General features: G+C 50.4%; 1 long non-coding RNA gene across 3 annotated transcripts in view; it reads right to left on the reverse strand.

Moving 5' to 3' along the window:
* Window positions 1–20773, reverse strand: part of LOC109550210 (uncharacterized) — a 196930-nt gene that overhangs the window by 34612 nt on the left and 141545 nt on the right. For all 3 annotated transcript variants that reach the window (XR_012325485.1, XR_012325484.1, XR_002176598.3), the window contains exon 5: window positions 7953–8073. This is a non-coding gene — a long non-coding RNA (uncharacterized lncRNA). The remainder of the gene's footprint in view (window positions 1–7952; window positions 8074–20773) is intronic.

Consider the following 20773-nt stretch of genomic DNA (forward strand, 5'->3'; position numbering starts at 1 on the left):
CCATCTCCTTGGCAGACTCTCTGGTGTGGCCTTGACCCTGACTCATCCCGGGCTCCCCCCCCAGAACAAGGGGGACTGAAGATGCCAGCTCGGCACCCCGAGAACTTCCCGGCATCATATGGAGGAACAGATGCACAGGACAGATAGATTTCTTTTTTAAAAATTTTTTGTTGGGGAAGGACACTTTTTATTTGCTTGTTTGTTTCAAGAATGCTGAAATAAAAGAGCAGAGAATTCGACACCGGACGCCCAGCACTATGTCTCCATCTGTCCAGCCTGAACCAGGTTGGGGTCCCCAGGTGGAGGCAGAAGAGCTGGGGTCCAGGAGCTGTCACTCTGGAAAGGCTGAGAGCCCCGGCACATGGAACATTTCTGTGCCAATGGTGCTGAGCAGCTAACATCATCTCATGACGCCCCAGAGCTTGTTTCTCCCTTTAACCCCATCAGAGATAAGAAACACTTGAGGAAGGGGGTCGGCTAACTTGCCAAAGCCAGACACGTGTGTCAGCAGAGCCAAGAGTTGAGGCCAAGCTGTTCAACTTCAAAGCAGGAGCCCTTAGTCGCCACGGAGCCACCTAGGCTGAGTCTAAGGCACCTGGATCTTCAGTCGTCTGATCCGAGGTCGGGTGTATATTTACTGTGCTGTTGGGGGCCCAGCGATAGTGTGAGGTACACTGTTAAGGAAGGAGCCTTCTCTATTTAGGGGCTCAGCCACCACCCCGTTAGTTCCCTACAGATTGGCGGCTGGGGAGTTACTGGCCAACAGTACTTCTGGCGGGGGTGGGGAAAACAGTGGAAGGAAATATGTCTACACAAAGAAGGAAGAGGAGAATGTGGCTTCCTGGAGACCACAGCCACGGAGACCACAGCCATGATGACCACAGCCATGAAGACCATAGCCCTGGAGACCACAGCCCTGGAGACCACAGTCCCGAGGACCACAGCCCTGGAGAGCACAGCCCTGGAGACCATAGCCATGGAGAACACAGCCCTAGAGACCACAGCCCTGGAGACCACAGCCCTGGAGACCACAGCCATGAAGACCACAGTCCTGGAGACCACAGCCATGGAGACCACAGTCCCGGAGACCACAGCCATGGAGACCACAGTCCCGAGGACCACAGCCCTGGAGAACACAGCCCTGGAGAACACAGCCCCTGAGGACCACAGTCCTGGAGAACACAGCCCTGGAGAACACAGCCCCTGAGGACCACAGTCCCGAGGACCACAGCCCCTGAGGACCACAGTCCTGGAGAACACAGTCCTGAGGACCACAGCCCTGGAGACCACAGTCCTGAGGACCACAGCCCTGGAGACCACAGTCCCGAGGACCACAGCCCCTGAGGACCACAGTCCCGAGGACCACAGCCATGGGGACCACAAGTGTGGAGACGTCCCTTGGAAGCCCCAGTAGTAACTGGGAGAGAGACCTGGGGGTGGGGACTGAAGTCCTGGAATCACCAGGGATGTCTCAGGTGCCCCCCAAGCATTGTGCTCTTGTGACCACATTTATTCATGGACAGCAGGTAAGAGACACTTTTCACACCTGTCCTGTGTCACCTGGGCAATGAGGAAATTAAAAGACCCCATTGCTGGGCTTCCCTGGTGGCACAGTGGTTGAGAGTCCGCCTGCCGGTGCAGGGGACACGGGTTCGTGCCCTGGTCTGGGAAGATCCCACATGCCGCGGAGCAGCTGGGCCCGTGAGCCATGGCCGCTGAGCCTGCGCGTCCGGAGCCTGTGCTCCGCAATGGGAGAGGCCACAGCGGTGAGAGGCCCGCGCACCGCAAAAAAAAAAAAAAAAAAAAAAAAAAAAAAAAAAAAAAAAACCATTTCTGAGGTTAGGGAGAAAAAGGGACTTTCATTCCTTGCTGATGGGAATATCAAAGAGTACAACTTCTTTGGAAAAGAGCTTGGCAGTATCCTCAGAAGTTAAAGGTGCAGCAGCCACATGCCCCATCCTCTGCACCTTAGGTATTCACCCGAGAGCAGTGGAAGCACGTACAGACGAAGACGTGTACACAAATGTTCTTTTCAATTTTATCAGTAACAGCCAGCAAGTCCATCAGAAGGTGGAAAGATAAACTGGTGCATCCGCACGGTGGAAAGCCACTCCCAACGAAAGGCGTAAGTCTGGGTGCAGGTTACAGCACGACCAACCTAAATAACTCGCCAAATAAAGGGATCCAGGGCCAAAATGAAAAGTGCATACTTTCTGACTCCATTGATAGAAAATTCAAGGAAGTTAAAACTAGATTAGCAGCTGCCTGGGGACAGGAGTCGGGAACGTGGGGGGAGGTTCGGGGGAAAGGGATCGCAAAGAGACACAAGGGAACTCTGGGATGAATGAACACCCTCCCTGTCTTCACTGTGGTGATGACTTCACAGACAGACGATCAGATCAAATTGGCTCAGTTGCACATTTAAAATATGTGTAGTTGATTAATGTCAGTTACACCCCAGTAAAGCTGTTTTGCAAAGTTGCTCATCTGGTAGGAAAAAGGGCTTCACGGGTAAAAGAGGAGATACAAAGAGACTGAGGACTCTGCCCAGCTCAGAGCCGTTTCATCAATAAGTGGAGTCTGTGCTCTGCACGCGGGTCCCCCTTCCGACGGCCCCCGGCCTGGCCACGCTGCTGCGGACTCCGGCCTCTTACGGCGACCGTTAACCCTGAGTGACATCTGGTTATTTTCTGCACCAGCCCCTGATCTGCGCTTCGTGACGACAGCACCAGCTCCCTGGTAACAGACGGAAGAGCCGCGGCATTTCCCCTGGTTTCCTTGTGCTGCTGGGAGAACGAGGTTCGAATGGCCGGCGTACACGGAACGCCCTCCTCGCCCACAGCTTATATTCACAGAGCTGGCCTTTCTGAGTGGCTGAACACGTGGGAAATGCCAGCTTCCTTTGCAGAGGGTGGCAGCTGGGGGAGAGAAAGCAGGAGGAGGAAAGAGAAGAGGGAAGGGGCCAGGCAACCTGTGCGAAGCTGCGGCCTCGGGGGGGCAGGGGGCACCCGCCACACGCCCCGGGCACACCCAGGACCCCACTGTGCTCAGCGTCGCGGAAGCAGACGACCAGCAGGTGGGAAAAGCGAGGGGCCCTTATGCAGGCACGGCCTGGCCCCAGGGCACCAGCGCCGCAGCAAGAGCGTTTCCATCTGGGCCAGGGCCGGGCCGGGCAGACACACCCCAGGGAAGGGACTCGCAACGTCACACGTCACCTAAGGGAGGCTGGACAGCAGGCTGAACGTCGAGGCTCAGCAGCTCGCCGTTCCTCAGCCTCAGAGCAAGCGTGTCCTCGTCCCACGCGGGCAGAGAGCATCGCCCGGCTCTGTAGAAACGGTACCAAAACCAACCGTGCCCGTCTGCTCAGTCACTGAGAGAACAGGAAGTGAGGGCCACGCTGTACTCTTCACCCACAGACAGCAAGTCCTGAAGCCTGAGCTCTCAGCGTGCGAAGGGAGGGGCTCCGGGCAGGGGGCAGCGCCCGGCGTTACAAGCATGGGGCCTGGCGGGCTCCTCTGGACGTCATGGGGAGGTCACTCTGTCCCTGTGGGTCTGTTGGCCTAGCTTCTCCAGCTCCCCCAGGCTGGAGGTTGGCCTGTGGACAGCTCATCATGTGTCCTGAGCCCGTTAGACTTTCTGAAGGGCATCGCCAGGACACCTGCACTCAGACTGCCCAGGGTGGACCACCCCCTCCCTCAGTGACCCTGGCAGACAGCCGCGGGCTCCCCTGCCCAAGAGCCTGCCCACTGCCGCCGTCTGGCACAGTCCTCACGTGTGCCACCCTCCCCGGGAGTGGGACTGGTCCCTGGTCACCTGACGCCCGCAGGACTGGTCTGAACAGCAGTGGTCAGTGGCTGGAGAATGGGCTTCCCTCCCCAAGGGGGCACGAGTGCCGGGTCCTCCTGGGGCCAGGTGGTGGCACTGCTGCCTTTAGGCATCTACGGCCACGTCCTCGGGCCTCCTCTCAGGGCCGCTCCAGAAGCCAGTGCTCGGAGCCCACCAGGCCATACATACCGTGGGGATGGAGCACCCTGAACCCACAGGACCTCTAGAGGTGAGGCTGTCTCCTGACTCCACAGGGCTCCCCGTTTTGAAAATCAAACAGAGTGACTGGCGGTGGCCCAGGGGCACCTCTCTCAGCCTTAGCCCTCCCTACTCAGCGCAGGACAAAAGTAACCTCTGCATCTCATCCACGTCCTGGGGAAATTTTGTGGCAATTTAAAATGGTGCCTATGCAATTTATTTTTCCACTTCTCTTATGAGGAAAGTTTCCAAAAACCGTAACAGTGCCAGAGCTGATTGGAGGCCAGCAGAAGGTTTCTTTGTATTCTTGTCCTGCTTGCCTTTATTTACAATGCACTCCGTTCACTTGCCTGTTTCACATCAGGAACGCATCTTCTCATTTCTCTCTGTGAACGCCCACCCCGCTCCCAGAGAGGGGTCCCTTGGACCCAAGTCTTTCCCGTAGGTTTCCTTCTGCCCAGAGCAGCTCCGTCACCCTCCTTCACAGCCCCCAGCAGACACGTCTTCTGGAGCCAAGTGCGTTTTCACCACGACCAAGAAGGACCCATGAGGGTCCTTTTTAAAATGTCCTGTGCTTCTGTCAGCGTCACATATCTAAGCAATAATCATTTCCATTTGATTCTTTAATGTTATTTCTTATCAATTAAGTACACTGTGAGATCATGTTGATCTATTATCTGTAAATTTAGAGGCTGGGACCACTGACAAAGAAGACACAGAGAAGTACACTTTAGACAAGATTTTATCTTAGGAGATGCAGAGGACGGTGAGGGAAGTCAGCACGGGGACTTCCACCAACGCTGAGCTGAGAGCTCACAGCATCCACGTCATGGGTCTGTGTGGATAATGTCCAAGATGCTGGTCCATTCAGAGCACACGCTGAGTTCACCAGAGAAAACGGGAATGGCAGATCCCTGCGAAAAATGCCCCACAATCACGGCAAATGGTGCAAAGAGCCCCGAACGCCACATAACGCAAGTCAGGGAACATAGAACCCAGAGAAAGAGGAACGAGGTCACAGCGCCCTGTCCTCCAGCTCGAGACGGAAGATGCAGGCAGAGGCCTTCAGGGCTGCCCCTCCGCCTAAGCCCGGCCCAGCAGGGCCACAAGCAGAAGCTGCAGCATCCTTGCACAGAGAAATATCAAAGTCAGGGACCATGGATGTTCAACTAGGGGGCGGTGCAGCCCATCCCGTTCCGGCTGGAGCTGATAAAGGCCCAGGATTCCACAGAACTGGCCCTGAGCTCCCACCCCTGACTCGCCAAACCGACCCTGAGGCTGTAAGGTAGGTCCCCGGGGCAAGGTCTCCGGGACGACACGCACCCTTGTCCCACCTAGGAGACCATGAAGCCCAGGCCCCGAGTGCCAGGTGTGTTGACCCCCTGTCTGTCCTCTCCCGCCCCCAGTTCAAGTCCCATCTGAGAAGCTCGCGAGGGGGGACAGAGGCTGAGGCAGGAGTCAGGGGTCCTGGGTTCCCGGCCAGCCTCTCGCTGCCCTGTGATGTGGCCGCGGAAAAATCCCAGCGCTTCTGGGCCTTGCTTCTGCATCTGCAGAGCCAGAGAAATTATGTGCACGCGCACGCACGCTCGTGCGCACACAGCGCTTAGAGCCGAGGGGTTGATAAGTGATGCTCCGGTTGGTGAGGACAGGGCCGAGGAGTGGGCGGGGCCTGCTGGGGTGGGCGGGGCCTGGAGAGGGGACGCGAGGGAAAACCAGGAGGAAAGTGTTTCGGGAAGGGGAGCAATCACCGCCTCCAGAGCTGCTGAAACACCAAGAGCATGAGGACAGACCTGGTGATGGCCCGGCAAGATGGGAACCTAGGGTTACGAACAACCAGAGCGAAAGGAATGTCACCTACCGTCGGGCGGAGGGGACGGCAGCTCCTTACCCGGCATCCGCAGTGAAGACCACACAGACAAGCCCCCGCACAGTGTCACTGGGCCACAGAGGCCTCCCAGCGGGAGAGAGAGAAAGGCCCTTCCAGGCAGGACGCACTTGCGGGGAGATGGGCTGGAGATGCCTTTCACCCGAGAAGTCAGAGATGTGATGAAGCTCCAATGGAGAGCCACTCGGGGCTGGGGAGGACTGAACCCCACCCCTCCACGAAAGCACCCCACTCCCACTCACCCCTCCACAAAGACCCCCTCCCCAGTCACCCTCCACGAAAGACCCCTCCCACCCTAGACTTCTCTGAGCAACCCACTGACTCATTTGCTCTCATAGTCTTTGCTGAGACTTTATTCCTACATTATTCTGCAAAATCCACTGCAAGACTCAGATCACGGGAAAAACCCTACCTGAAAATAGCTTTCCCGAGGCGTGATTTTCTATCAGGAGGGTCTGGGGCACGTCCAGGGCTCCAGACACGAAACCGCTCTGCGGTTCAGAGCCTCCTGACGCACGACGGTGGAAGACTTTTTGTCCAAGTTTTCAAGGGTCACTTTGCACATCTTTCCCCTTGTTCACCGAAGCCATATTTCTGGTGTCATTTTAATAGATTCTGTGTGCATTTTCAATATCTGTTCAATTCACAGTTTGATTAAAGGTATAACGAATCGTTTTTCTGTCACATTCAAAAAGAAATGCGTTCATGAACTCGCACACAATCTGACTTCCCATAAATTCTCTTCTTAGACATGCATTTGGTCAGATTCACGAGAGCTTAATGTCAGATTATTATTTCTGGCACTCACTCATCAGTACCTCCCCAAAAATCCACCTCAGGATGTGAGTCCCGGATCCTGCACCAGAAGTAATTGATCCTGTGACATTCCCTGGTTAATGGAGACTTTCCCGTTCTTTCAGCAGCACGTTCAGTCAGATCCGGGTACCAACTGTGTGATGACACGGCTGTGAGTGTTTCCACTGAGCTGGAAGTGTGTTCTCACCGAACAGGGGGAAGGAGTTCTCAGTTAAAGATATGAAGCTGACACCATCTTTTCCGCCTTCCAGTCTGTGCTCCGTAGATGCTTTTCCCAGTGTGACCTCCCCCTCCCCAATTCCAAACTGGTGCCTGTCCTCCTCACAGGGTCTATGCTGACCCCGCCTGGAACGGCATCAGATTAAAGGGTCGCGCACGACACAGCCCGGCATCCAGCACTTCTTCTCTCTGGGTTGTGTACTTTCCTGCAAGGCAGGAGTCGCCGTGCTCTGCAGGAACGGCTATGACAACTTCCACATTAATCTCCTGGTTTTAAAGAATACAGGCTTTTCAGACTCTGTATCTTTTCCACTTTTCGTTTGAATTTAAATGCATTGATTTATGGTCATCTGAATGCAAAGCAGAACGCGTATTATATGAAAGAGGAGGCTTCACCTTGCCTCCTGGTGACCTCATCCCAGCCACACGCCCATCCCACCTCCATATAAAATGAAGACACAGAGCAGAGCAAAACACCAACTTGTCCTGTGTTTTCCCTTAAAATGCAAACTTTTCTTCACGTGTAAATTCCAGGAAGCGCTAAGCTAAGTGTAAAATAAAGGTGAGAGTCCTTTGGTTCAAAACCGCAGCCATCCTTCCCACCCAAGCAGCAGGCTCTGGGGCCCAGGCAGAATTGACAGCAGCAATGACAGTGCCATTTCCTGGAGGGGTCAGGAGCCCCCCAGGAGGCAGGGAGTTCCAAGATCCTCCCTGAGGGTGAAACGCAAACTCCGAAGGTTTTGTCAGCAGCCCCTGGAGACCCCACCCCTCCTTCCCGCCCTTAATCCCCGGAAACAGGGAGCTTCTAATTCACAAAATCCACTGCAGCCTGGACACACGCTTGCCCTGCCTCTGACTGTGGTCCGTTTATCAGCGCGGGACTTGGACATTAATTAGGGCTTTATTTGCTGCTGGGCCCCTTTTTCTACAAATATTTCCTCTGGGCCATGACAGCCATTTCCTGTCCTTTGATCTCGCCCCACAAGTAATTGAACCATTAGCCTCGTACCTGCAAGAAGCTGAATAGGGGCCCGTTCTGGGAAGGGCAGGACGGCTTCACACCAACACACATCCTGCTGGTCGGACAGAGCTCACGCCAGGAATCAAGGGTTGGACCCAGGTGAACATCGCTGAAAATAAAAGGAATAAAATATTAGAAAGTGTAAAAAATTAATTTTGCGTGCTGCCTGTTAGGGAAGCTTCAGGGTTTTCAGTTTTCAGTTTGGAAGACCTGAGTACCTGTAGTTAAGTAATAATAGTAAATTAAAGCAATAAGTAACACTAATGAAGTGTTTACTGGGTACTAGACACCATTCTACACTCCGATCCAAGACTCTCTGGCTGGGCCGTCCCCTGAGGGGACAGGAGTAGGGCCCCCAAAGCCACGCTGCCCTCAGAGGGAAGCAGGACACACAAGCAACACACGGAAAACCTGCAGACCACGTGAATCGAATGTGCATCCAACAGGATGGAGTCAAGTGTACAGCGTGTGGGCAGCCACACCCAACACCGGGGACAGGCTCCATCCACGTGGGCAAAACGCGGAAGGGCCCCTGTTCCACTGCGGACCTTAGGGCCCCAGTACAGACTCTGGAAAACTGAAGGAAAAGAAAAAAGGGGTTTCTAACCTTTAAGTTTAAAATTTAGTTTCTCAAGCTGTCAGTACTCTAGATGTTTCCAAGAACACTGGCACAGGTTTCAGCCTCAATTCACACAAGTAAAGTCCATTTCAGATCAGATCAGATGTTCATTTCAGGTCAGTTAATTTATTAAACCGACCTTAAGAAGTGGAATAAAACTGGTGTCTCTAATTCTGAAGGCGCCCCACTCAGATACAAGAAGAACGACTGAGATAGAGCAAGACGCACACCATTTCTGTCTCTCGTGTGTTCTTACCCTGCTGCCAAAAGGTGGAGGAATTTGAAGAGGACATTGCTGATAATCGCTTTGCTCAAATGTTTGGGGTTGCAAAGACCGTCGCCTACCGAGAAAGAGCATGTTCTCACTCAAGTATATTAACAATTATTATTTCAGTGCGGAAACTTCCACAGGAAAACATACAGAATTTATTCCATGTTCGAGGAGGTGAACCGTCTCCATCTCCTCGGGTATGAGAATCTGTTTCTTTTCATCTTAGGAAGTAAAATCAGCCACATGTAGAGTCATGACGTTCAAGAACTTTCTTTCTGATACAATTCTGCCTGAGACGCTGAATTTGTGTATTTTTATACAAATGTAAAAGGTCTTTTTAGTGCAAAAGGAGACGTAATCGGAACTATTTTTCTTTCTCTATGTCCCATTTTTCCAGTGGCTGCTTTAAGTTGTAATGAACCAGACAGGCAGGCAGTTCTTCGAAACCAAAGAAAGAGGGGAGCAGAGGATGCAACTGGGGCAGGGGGGTGGACACGATGTCCCCCAGCTGCAGCGCCCCCTGGAAGAGCCCACAGGTGCTCGGTGACAGGGAGGCTCATGACCCCGTCCCTGGCGCAGGCCCTGCTGTCTGCCCACCAGCCCTCAGTCTGCAAGAGAGGAGTGAGGACCCTTGCACAGAGGGCTGCCTGCCCCACCCCGCCTCCCCCTCCTTGGGGTCCCTGGCAGGTGGAGGAACAGGCTGGCAGAGGGCTGAGAGAAGAGTTCCTTTCCCTCCCTGATCCAGACACGGGCACCGTGGTCAGAAGCTAGGAGACGGCCGCCGAGGGGAGGCAGCGGCCCAGGGGGGATGGGGAAGTCCTGGGCCGAGCTGTCCTGCCGGGCTGGTCTCCAGCTGCGGTCAGAGCTCCCGCCCGCCCCGTCCGGGGTCAGAAGCCAGGAAGGCCAAGGGGCAGGCTGCCCGCTATGGGGTTGGCGCTGCCACTCCCCGGAGGCAACCAACACGGCCAGAGAGGCCACGGGATGCCACTCAAAATAGCCCATGGCCCTTTTGCTCAGGTATCTTCAGACCAAAGTCTGCAGCCCGTGGACAGGCCTGCTGTGTGTCTCGTCCACCCCCAGCCCAGGCAGTGGCCTCACCTGGGCCGAGGCTGACCCGGGTGAGCCTCCCCGTCCCTCTCCGCAGGTGTGCAAGGAGCGCGGACGAGCCCAGGCCCCTCGTCTCAGTGTCTGAGGTCGCCTTCCTGCGAGATGGGCTGACCTTCCCTGTCTCCTGTTGGTCTCCCAGGGCAACCTGACTAATTATCACAAACCTGGCAGCTCAGAGCAGCAGAATTTATCCTCTCTCAGCTCTGGAGACGGGAAGTCTGGGATCAAGGTGCTAGCAGGGCCGCACTCCCTCCAGAGGCTCCAGGGGAGGAACCTTCCTGCCTCTTCCAGCTGCTGTGGCCCTGGGGCCCCCATGGCTGTGGCCACATCCCTCCGGCCACACGGCCTTCTCCCTGTGTGTCTTCCTGTAAGGACACCAGCCAGTAGAGTTATGGCCATGCTGCACACAGGACGACTGCGTCTCGGGATCCTTAACTTAACTAAATCTGCAAAGACCTTAAATAAGGCCATATCCTGAAGTTCCAGGGGGGACACAACTCGGGAGGGGTCGGCCCGCTGCAGGACACAAGGCAGGTTCCGTCCCCAGAGGAGAAGGAGCTGCGGGCCGTGTTCTCTCCACCCTCCAACGCCTGCAGCTACTGATGGCAGCTCCCGCAGCAGGAACGGTGGCAAACCCTCTAGATTTATCATTTCATTCAATTCTCATGATAACCCCAAAAGGAGACACATTAGTCTTGTTTCAGGAGCAAAAACCTGAGCTTTGGAGAAGTTAAGAAGAGTAAGTAGCAGGCAGGGCTCCGACCAGGTCTTAAGCTTCCACTGCCCACAGCCCGCCTTGCATAGCAAGGAAGGTCCCCACCGGGGCCCCGTCCCGGCCCCTTGTGGGTCTCTGCGGGGACGCCGGTCACGGGGCGGAGCGGGACGGGCCCTGACGGGGGCCGAGGACGACACGGGGACCCCAGCCTGAAACTGTCCCGCCAGCAGCGAGTCTGGGCCTCCTGCTGCCTGGCGTGGCCGGTGAGGCTTGCAGTCAGAGGGAGGCGCACGTGAATTAGCTGTAGCAGATGTTTTTTCTCTGGGAACTACCAGACCTTTCTGGCCGCTCATTTATCCTTCAAGGGGTAAGACTCTAGCCTTCTATTATGCGCTGTCATTGGAGCATTGCACAACTTTATCAAACTTTTTATTCTGGAAACTGAATTAATTTTCTGCAAGGGGTTTTTTGTGCAGCTCTTTAATCACATTTACTGGAGAACATGTGTACTGTACAGCTGGGGAGCCGATTACGGCTTCCAGAAAGGCCACTTTCAAAGGAGATTGCCCTCGCAGCCGAGCCCTCCATCTGAAGGTCCCCGGGTTTTGTGAAGAGGAAAAAATTAATTACTATTTTAATAACGAAGCCAAGCCGGCTGAAAATCCTCTTAGAGGGCGGCGGATGATGTAAGGGCCGGCGGGGGGGATATTGAAAGCTCTGATCACACGTCCTCCCTCCTCGCTGCTCCTCACCCTCTGTAAGATGATACGGGCTGCTAGGTCACACATTAGGGAATTAGACATATAATAATAACACTGTTTTTTCTTGGGAAGGGGAAAGCTGTGACGCTGCGGCACAGCCTGCTGGGAACTCCCGTCAGCCTGGCCCCGGGCCGCGCTCCCTCCCCGCCCCCAGTCTCAGGCTCCAGCCGCCTGGAGTCGCCCGGCGGTCATGGGGGCCTCGGGGTGAGGCGGGTGGTCGTGGGGCTGGCCGGGGGCTGACGTGAGCATCTCCAGCTCTCCCCAAGCCTTTCCCCTCTGGCTTCCAGAGGAAAAGGTTGAGCTGGGGTCTTTCATCTGCTGGCATTTCTCCTGGAAAGTGAAAGTTTTGCACCAGAATGCTGACGCGATGAGGCAACGGCCGAGTGAGCAGAGGGGGTCCCAGTGATGAGGGACCCAGAGCACTACGGGCACCGTGGCCAGCCACATGCAGATGGAAGGGGCCCGGGAAATATACAGCAAACTGCGTGCAGGACGCATGGGAGGCCTGGTCCAGCCAAGGGCTCCCTGATTTCAGATCCATCCTGTTTAAGAAAGGACACCACCAAAAACTAGTAGAGAGAAAGAGACAGAGAGAGAGAGAGAGAGAGAGAGAGACTGTGTGTGCATGTGTGGCGGCGTGGGGACCTGTAAAAGAGATGCAGGCTTAATCAAAGAATCAGGAAAGAATTCTCAGACCTGCAGTAGATGGCATATTGATGACGATTCTGCACCAATCACATGAGCGTATATTAAATAAATAAGAGTTAGCCCTCACCAGAAATATTTTATAAGAAGTCCCAAAAGAAGGCATCGCCCAGTAAGAGAGAATTATTAATAATTGAGAAGACATGTGAAGGGGTTAAGAAATCGCAGAGGCTGCTGTGATAAGCAAACCAGTTATGTTTAAAGCGAACGTGCCCGAGAAGCTTCAGAGCCGGGTGCAGGCAGGGCCAGCGCACGTCTGTGGGACCGCGGTCCACCCAAGGATGCCCCTGCACCCTCGCTGCCGGCTGGCCCTGGGCAAGACCGAGCTGACGGGACGTGCACGCGGTGGAGGGACAGCAGCTGCGGGGGGAGGTGGCATCGCGGAGGCAAACGCTGCGGCGCATTCAGAGCTAAGGAGAAGAAGGAAGGAAAGTCGAGGCGCGTCCCCTGCAGCCTGGGGCTGCGGAAGGTGGTCAGGTCCCGGGTGAGGGGCAGAGTCGAGAGAAACATTTCAACCCGCGGGAACAGCCTCAAGCATGATCTCCTCCACGAATTAAACAATAACCTTCCTGAGTGTCTGGGGGTCTCTGAGCTTTACCCCGAAAGGGTAGAGACAGTTCTATCTCCCTTATGACTCTAAGGGGTGTAAGGACCCTTCTCCCTCCTGGGAGGTATCAGCTGACCCGAACTATTTATGCAAATTTTTAACCCACCCCGAGAGAATTCAACTACGTTTCACATCACCTAAACTGAGCTGGGATCAGTGCCTCAGTGACAATGTACACACAAAATGGCATTTGAAGAAATACGACTGTTCACATGTTCCTCACTGGCCATGATAGCATGACTATCCTGTGGTCCATGCTCCTTTTTGTTTTAAAAAAAGATAGAATATATGTATATGTATAGCTGATTCACTTCGTTATAAAGCAGAAACTAACGCACCATTGTAAAGCAATTATACTCCAATAAAGATGTTTTTAAAATTAATTAATTAATTTTTTAGAATAGAATAAAGTGATGGTCGTGTCTTTAGTTGAAAGAATTCCATACATGACCCGGCTCCTGCTGTGGATGGAAGTGGGACCCTCTCAGTCCCGGTCTCTGCTTTCTTTTCACCCACGAGGCAGCATCACCTGGTGAGAACAGGTGAGGCAGCCACGCCCCACTCACCCGTCATGCCTCCTCTCCACTTTCTTTCTCACGGTGTTTCCTTCCAAGTCAGGTGATCTGTCTCAGCCACAGGCCAGGCTGCCAGGGTGCATTAGGAGAAAAGTGGACAGGACGGAGAGAGACAGAGAGACAACAAAACGAGAAGTTTCTACCCGTGGGGCAGTAACACCAGCCAAATGTCTGAGCGCTGCCGGCTGAATTCCCACCAGTGGGCCCCAAACGTGGCCCCGTCCACGCAGCCACACCGCACTAAATGAAGCAGGCGCCCCAGCAGCACACGGCACAGGCTCTCCTACTTCCAGGCCCTCCCAGCGCTGAACACCCTGCCTCAGTCACGGGGTGATGCCATCACGCTGCCGAGCTGTGCAACGTTGGGCGCCCACCCGGATGGGCCTCAGAGACAGCGGGACCCAGCCGCACACCCACCGGGAGCCCCTAGTGCAGGGCGGGCCCCGCACCCCGCGCAGGCTGGAGCAAGGTTGTGAAAGAGGAAAGGACAACCACCGTCCCTGCCTGGATCCTCCACCCATTCCAGCTGAGGGCCCAGCAGCCACCGTGTTTAGACCCCCAGATAAGTGAGGGGCGTCCGGAACCCAGCCCTGCAGAGCAGTTCTGGGGGCACATGTCTGCAGGGCATCTGCGCTCATGGCCTCTGTGGTTCCCTGAGCCGCCCTGGAAGGAAGGGCAGGAGCCCCACTGTACAAAGAACCCATGACATCCAAGCAGGTCGTTTCAGCGCAGCTCGGCCAGTGGAGCACAGAAGCGGGTCAAAACCCAGCAGCCTGCTGCGGAGCCTGCCCTCTGTCCAGGGGTCAGCACACGGTGGCCCACACGCCAAATCCCGCTTTTGTGCCTCCCATGAACTAGAATGATTTTTAAGTGGTTGAAAAAATGAAAAGAATCATCACATGTCAGGACACGCAGCATCGTATGAAATTCATCGTTCGGGCACATAATCAAAGGTGTTTGGGGGACAGACCGAGGCTGACGGCTGCTTCGGCACTGAGAGTAGCTGAGTTGATGCAACAGATGCCACGTGACCAGAAAAGCCTAAGCAGTTGGTACCAGTCCCTTCACAGCCCGTTCACTGACCCCTTTTGTAACCCACACAGGGCCACGCAGCACAGTCAAGCTTGGAGTGGACTTCAGCCTTCAGCCCAAAGCCTACAGTCTGAAAACCCAAACGCCGACAAACCCGCCCGACTTAAACCCACAGGAGGACGTGCAGGTGACTCTTGAGCTTGTGCTACAAGCCCTTCCCCTTCCTGCAAACTAGGATTTCTCCAAAGCCAGCAGGAGCCCACGACTCCATCGAATGGAAAAAGAATGTATCAGGCAAACAAATGGCGAAGTTTTATTAGCTGTTTATAACCTGTACTTTTTTCTAAATTGCTAGAGTTAGCATAAAAGAGACATGTCATATTGATGTGAAGTCTCCCAGTTAGGATTATGAATTCCGTGACTGCATGATTGCCTTGATATCAATATGCTTTTTCATGAATTGCAAAGAAAAGCAGGTGTATAAAAATAAAACTCACATAAAATATAAATTATCATCGTGTGAGTTAATTCTATACCCTCAGGACACAATCGCTCATGCACTTTATATTTGCAAAACTGTTTGTGAGTTACTTTTTCCGATTTATTTATTTATTTCTATTTATTTTACATGTTTTCCCTTTGCTGAGAGAACTCTGTGAGATAAACATCTTATTTCCATAACCGTCCCAGGAAGACAACAGTCATAAAATGTTTCTATATTAACCTTGATATCCCAGATAAAGTGACGCAGAGTGTCATGCAAAATGCAGACAACGCTGGAGGCATCGGATCTTCTCCTTAGAGGGGGTAGGAGAGGAGATAAAGAAAACAAATGTTTCTCCTTATCAGAGCTGGTGCTGTAGCAATGGAATAAATGCGTGATGTCGGGGGAGAAGCCTTGCTTAGCTGCTAATGACACTGACTGATCTAGGAGGTAGTGTAACCCAATGGCTAGGGCACTGTTTGTATCTGTTGTACAAATGTCTTAACGTTTTGCATTTGGGGCGGGGGGGAAAGGGATACAAATTTCTTTCTTTTTTTTCTCCCAGGTTGAGATAAAATTGACACACAGCACTGTATAAGTTTAAGGTGTACCGCGTAAGGATTTGACTTACACGCATCATGAAATAATTACCACAGTAAGTTTAGTGAACATACATCATCTCATACAGATACAACATTAAAGAAATAGAAAAAACGCACTTCTTCCCTTGTGATGAGAACTCTGAGGTTTTACCCTCTAACAACTTTCATACGTAACACGCACGTGTTCATTCCATTCATCACGTTGTACCTTGCACCCCTGGTACTTATTCATCATGTGACTCAAGTCTGTACTTTTTGATCACCTTCATCTGCTTCCCCTCCCCCCTACTCCCACCTCTAGGAACCACATATCTGATCTCTATTTCCCTGGCTTTGTCTGATTGTGTCTGAAGTGTAATTGACCTACAACCCTACGTCAGCTCCTGGTTCGCAACGTGGGGATTCCACAATTCCATACATTTCAAAATGATCACCACGACCAGTCTAGTTACCCTCTGTCACCACACAAAGGTATTAGGTATTCCTAATTCAAACAATATTCCCCTCACTGTACATTTCATACTCATGACTCATTCATCTTGCACCTGGAAGTTTGTACCCCTTAATCTCTCTCACCTATTTCTCTCATGCCCCCCGCCACCCTCCCCTCTGGCAAGCACCTGTTTGTTCTCTGTGCCTATGACTCTCTCTTTTGTTATGCTTGTTCATTGTTTTGTTTTTAGATTTCACATATAAGTGAAATCGTAGGGTAATTGTCTTTTTCCATCTGACTTATTTTACTTAGCATAAGTGGTCCATCCATGTTATTGCAAATGCCAACATTTCATTCTTTTTTATGGCTGAGTAATATTCCAGTGTTTATATATACCACATCTTCTTTATCCATTCATCTGTCGATGTACACTTAGATTGCTTCCAAATCTTAGCTATTGTAAATAATGCTGCAATGAACACAGGAGTGCATATGTCTTTTCAAATTAGTCTTTTTGTTTCCTTTGGGTAAATACCCAGGAGTGGAATTGCTGGATCATACGGTAGTTTTATTTTTAATTTTTTGAGGAAACTCCATGTTGTTTTCCATAGTGGCTGCGCCAGCTTACTTTCCCACCAACAGTGCAAATGTTCCCTTTTCTCCACAACCTCGCCAACTCTTGTTATTTGTTGTCTTTTTGATAATAGCTATTCTGACAGGTGTGAGGATTGTGGATTTACTCTCTAACAACTCTCATTGTGGATTTGATTTGCATTTCCCTGATGATTAGATGTTGAGCATCTTTTCATGTGCCTGTCGGCCATCGGTGTGTCTTCTTTAGAAAAATGCCTATTCAGGTCCTCTGCCTATTTTTTAATGGATTTTTTGTTTTTGATGTTGAGAGTTGTATGAGTTTTTTGTGTATTTTGGATTTAACCTCTTATCAGATACATCATTTGCAAATATTGTCTCCCATTCAGGAGGTGGCCCTTTTGCTTTGTTGATAGTTTCCTTCGTTGTGCAAAAGCTTTTTAGTTTGATGTAGTCCCATTTCTTTATTTTGGCTTTTGTTTCCTTTGCCTGAGGAGATAGATCCAAAAACATACTGCTAAGACTGATGTCAAAGAACACACTGCCTAAGTTCTCTTCTAGAAGTTTTGTGGTCTCAGGCCTTACATTTAAGTTTTTAATCCATTTTGAGTTTAATTTTGTATACATTATAAGAAAATAGTCCAGTTTGATTCTTTGACATCTGGCTATTCAGTTTTCCCAGTACCATTTATTGAAGAGGCTGTCTTCCCCCAGCATAGTCTTGTCTCCTTTGTCATACATTAATTGCCAGTATAAGTGTGGGTTTATTTTGGGACTCTGTATTCTGTTCCATTGCTCTATGTGTCTATTCCTGTTCCAGTACCATACTGTTTTAATTACTGTAGATTTGTAGTATAGTCTGAAATCAGGGAGCATGATAATTCTGGCTTTGTTCTCCTTTCCCAAGATTGTTTTGGCTATTCAGGTTCTGTTGTATTTCTGTACAGATTTTAGGATTATTTGTTCTAGTTTGTGAAAAAAGCCATTGGTATTTTGATGGGGATGGGGACTGCATTGAACGTGTAGGTGTCGGTTGTAACTTCTTTTTCATTTCTGATTCTATTTATTTGGGCCCTCTCTCTTTTTTTCTTGATGAGTCTAGCTAAATGCCTATCAATTTTGTTTCTCTTTTCAAAGAACTAGCTGTTAGTTGCTTTGATGTTTTCTATTATTTTAAGTCCTGTTTCATTTATTTCTGCTCTGATCTGTATCATTTCTTTCCTTCTTCTAACTTTGGATTTTGTTTGTTCTTCTTTTCCTCATTCCTTCAGCTGTAAGGTTAAGTTATTTGAGATTTTTCTTGTTTTCCTGAGGTAGGCTTGTATCAGTATAAATCACCCTCTTAGACCTGTATTGCTGCATCCCACAGATTTTGGATCATTGTGTTTTTGTTTTCATTCACCTCCAGGTATTTTTTAATTTCTTCTCTGATTTCTTCAGTGATTCATTGGTTGTTTAGTAGCATATTATTTAGCCTCCATGTGTTTATGGGTTTTTGCAGTTTTTTTCTTGTAGTTGATTTCTAGGCTCATAGTGTTGTGGCTGGAAAAGGTGCTTGATATGATTTCAATCTTAAATTTACTGAGACTTGTTTTGTGGCCTAGCATGTGATCTATCCTGTAGAATGTTCCATATACACTGTAAAGAATGTGGATTCTGCTGCTTTCAGATGGAATGTTCTATATATGTCTATTAAGTCCATCTGATTTAATATGTCATTTAAGACTTGTGTTTCCTTATCAATTTTCTGTCTGGATGATCTGTCCATTGATGTAAGTGGGGTGTTAGAGTCCTCTACTATTATTGTGTTACGCTCAATTTCTCCTTTTATGTCTGTTAATATTTGCTTTATGTATTTAGATGCTTCTATGCCAGGTGCATATATATTTATAATTGTTACGTCTTCTTCTTGGATTGATCCCTTTATAATTATGTAATGTGCTTCTTTGTTTCCTGTTACAGCCTTTGTTTTAAAGTCTATTTTGTCTGATATAAGTATTGTTACCCCAGCTTTCTTTTTATTTCCATTTGCATGGGATAACTTTTTCCATTCCCTCAGTTTCAATCTTTGTGTGTCTTTACGTCTGAAGCGAGTCTCTTGTAGGCAACATAAATATGGGTCTTATTTTGTATCCATTCAGCCACTCTCTGTCTTTTGAATGGAGCATTTACTCCATTTACGTTTAAAGTAGTTGTTGTTAGGTATGTACTTACTAACATTCTGCTAATTTTTTCTGTTTTTTTAAAAGTTCTTTTTGTTCCTTTCTTCTTCTTTTGTTGCCTTCCCTTGTGATTTGATGACTATCTTTAGTATTATGTTTGGATTCCTTTCTCTTTGTTGTGTGTGTATTTATCATAGATTTTTGATTTGTGGTTACCACGAGGTTTATATATAGCCTTATGCATATAAAGATATACATAGCTAGACAGACAGATATGGTTCTTTCAAGCTGATGATCCCTTTCTCCCCTGCTGTCCACCCTGCCGTGTAGCCCATGAGACACTTGTGAAGAGGCGGCAGCTTTTAATCTTTTGCACAAAGGGAGTCACTGGACTAAAGTCCTGCTGGGTGAATGGACGTGAGTCTGGAAGCAACGGTGCAGAGCAGGCGCAGCCTGCACACCCATGCCCTCCCCCACGGCTGATTCCCACAGGTGTTACATCCTCCCTCCTGCAAAGCGTTCACACCATGCCAGACGGCTTTCACAGCCAAGGCTGAGGCGAGAACTCACGCGACTCTCACCAGAAAGTCTGCCTCCTTTGCATCAGGTTGGGGCCGTGGGAATGCGTTTACTCAAGGAGAGGGGGGCAAGGTTGTGTTTGTTGTGCTGTGGCTTGATTCTAAGAGTCTTGTGTGATCAGCTGCCTAATGAAAAGGATCTGGGGGGCTTTGAAGATGCCCCATGTTGAAGACAGTGGCCCCCAGGAGGAGGAGCCCAGACCTCTGAACCCACAGTCCCAGGAGGTGCTGCACATCAGTCAGTTGTCCCCGAGATGTGGTGCTGCTCTTACAGCCGCTGACACAACTGTCCTGACTCACACAGGACAGATTCTCCCCATCAGCCTCCCACTTACAAGAACCATGTCGTGTGCTTTCCAAAAATCTAATTGACTTCCTGCTTTCATTTCCATTTCCAGATCAAGACAGTGAAAGGGCATTTCCCCCCTTTCTGAGTAACCCAAACAGTTTTGCTCTCAGAGAGGACAGAATCTATATTTGTGAGCACAGAAGCAAATGTATAAGGGAATATGACTGATACTTTAATTAAATAAATTTTCTCTGAATATTTCAGACTGAGCACTCAGGGCAGAAATGCTGATACATGGAAAACCTCATCTGAATGTCCAAGCTCATCTTCCTGCCCCTTTGGCCACACCGATCACATCCTCCCTCTATTATGCATGATCAGACTATTATATTCGAGTTCCTTAGTAACGGAAATATATTTTGTATACCCCATAACACCTAGCACTGTGCTTTGGCCACTGCTGACACCTGATAAATATTTAATTAGCCCACTTATACAATATCAATCCTGCTGGAATATGCTGTCTGCCAGCCTTTTTATGGGGAGTTCATTTCTTAATTATATTGATCACTCATATCATGTGAAGCATAATTGGATCTTTTCTTCCGACAATATATTTTTAATGAAGTGCTTTGACCTCTTTGTATCTGTAAAGTATGTCTCCTGGATAAAGTGGGTCACTTACACAGGAATGTTTGCTGTAGACTCAAACTGAAAGTTTCAGGGGATATTTGCCTGTTTTTCCATCAGGAAAACTGTCCCGACAACCTGGTGCCCTGCTACCTGGTGACAGTGCGGTGATGTGACAACAATTATTGGGATCTTCAGATAAGGGAACTGAGGCCCAGGGGATCACACAGCTGCTGGGGGCAGACACCCCCAATGGCCTGCTCTTAACCACATGTGATGCTCACCTCAAACCCAGATCTGACAGAAAGGCAGAGCTACAGCCTCAGGAAGATACTTTTTATCTTTATGTCTTTAACTGTCTTCACAAAAGTGACCACAATCAAAATGTTCCTTTGTGGTTCTTCTTGGGCCTTAACTTTACTGGACTCTAACCTGCTTGAGACTGTCCGGTGTCTGGATTGGCGTGGTGACCTTATTTCTCCCCTCACCCCACCCACCCACCTCCTGTCCTCACACAGAACATCCTGGGCCTCTCCCCCAACCCACAGCAACACACCAGCCACTCAGAACCTTCAACTTTCCTAAAACACTTGGGGAGCAAGTGATGTTGGCCCCACCAGCGTTCCTTGTCCTGTGGCTCGAGCTGAA

This window comes from Tursiops truncatus, chromosome 13 (genome assembly GCF_011762595.2).
Source record: "Tursiops truncatus isolate mTurTru1 chromosome 13, mTurTru1.mat.Y, whole genome shotgun sequence".
Taxonomy (NCBI): domain Eukaryota; kingdom Metazoa; phylum Chordata; class Mammalia; order Artiodactyla; family Delphinidae; genus Tursiops; species Tursiops truncatus.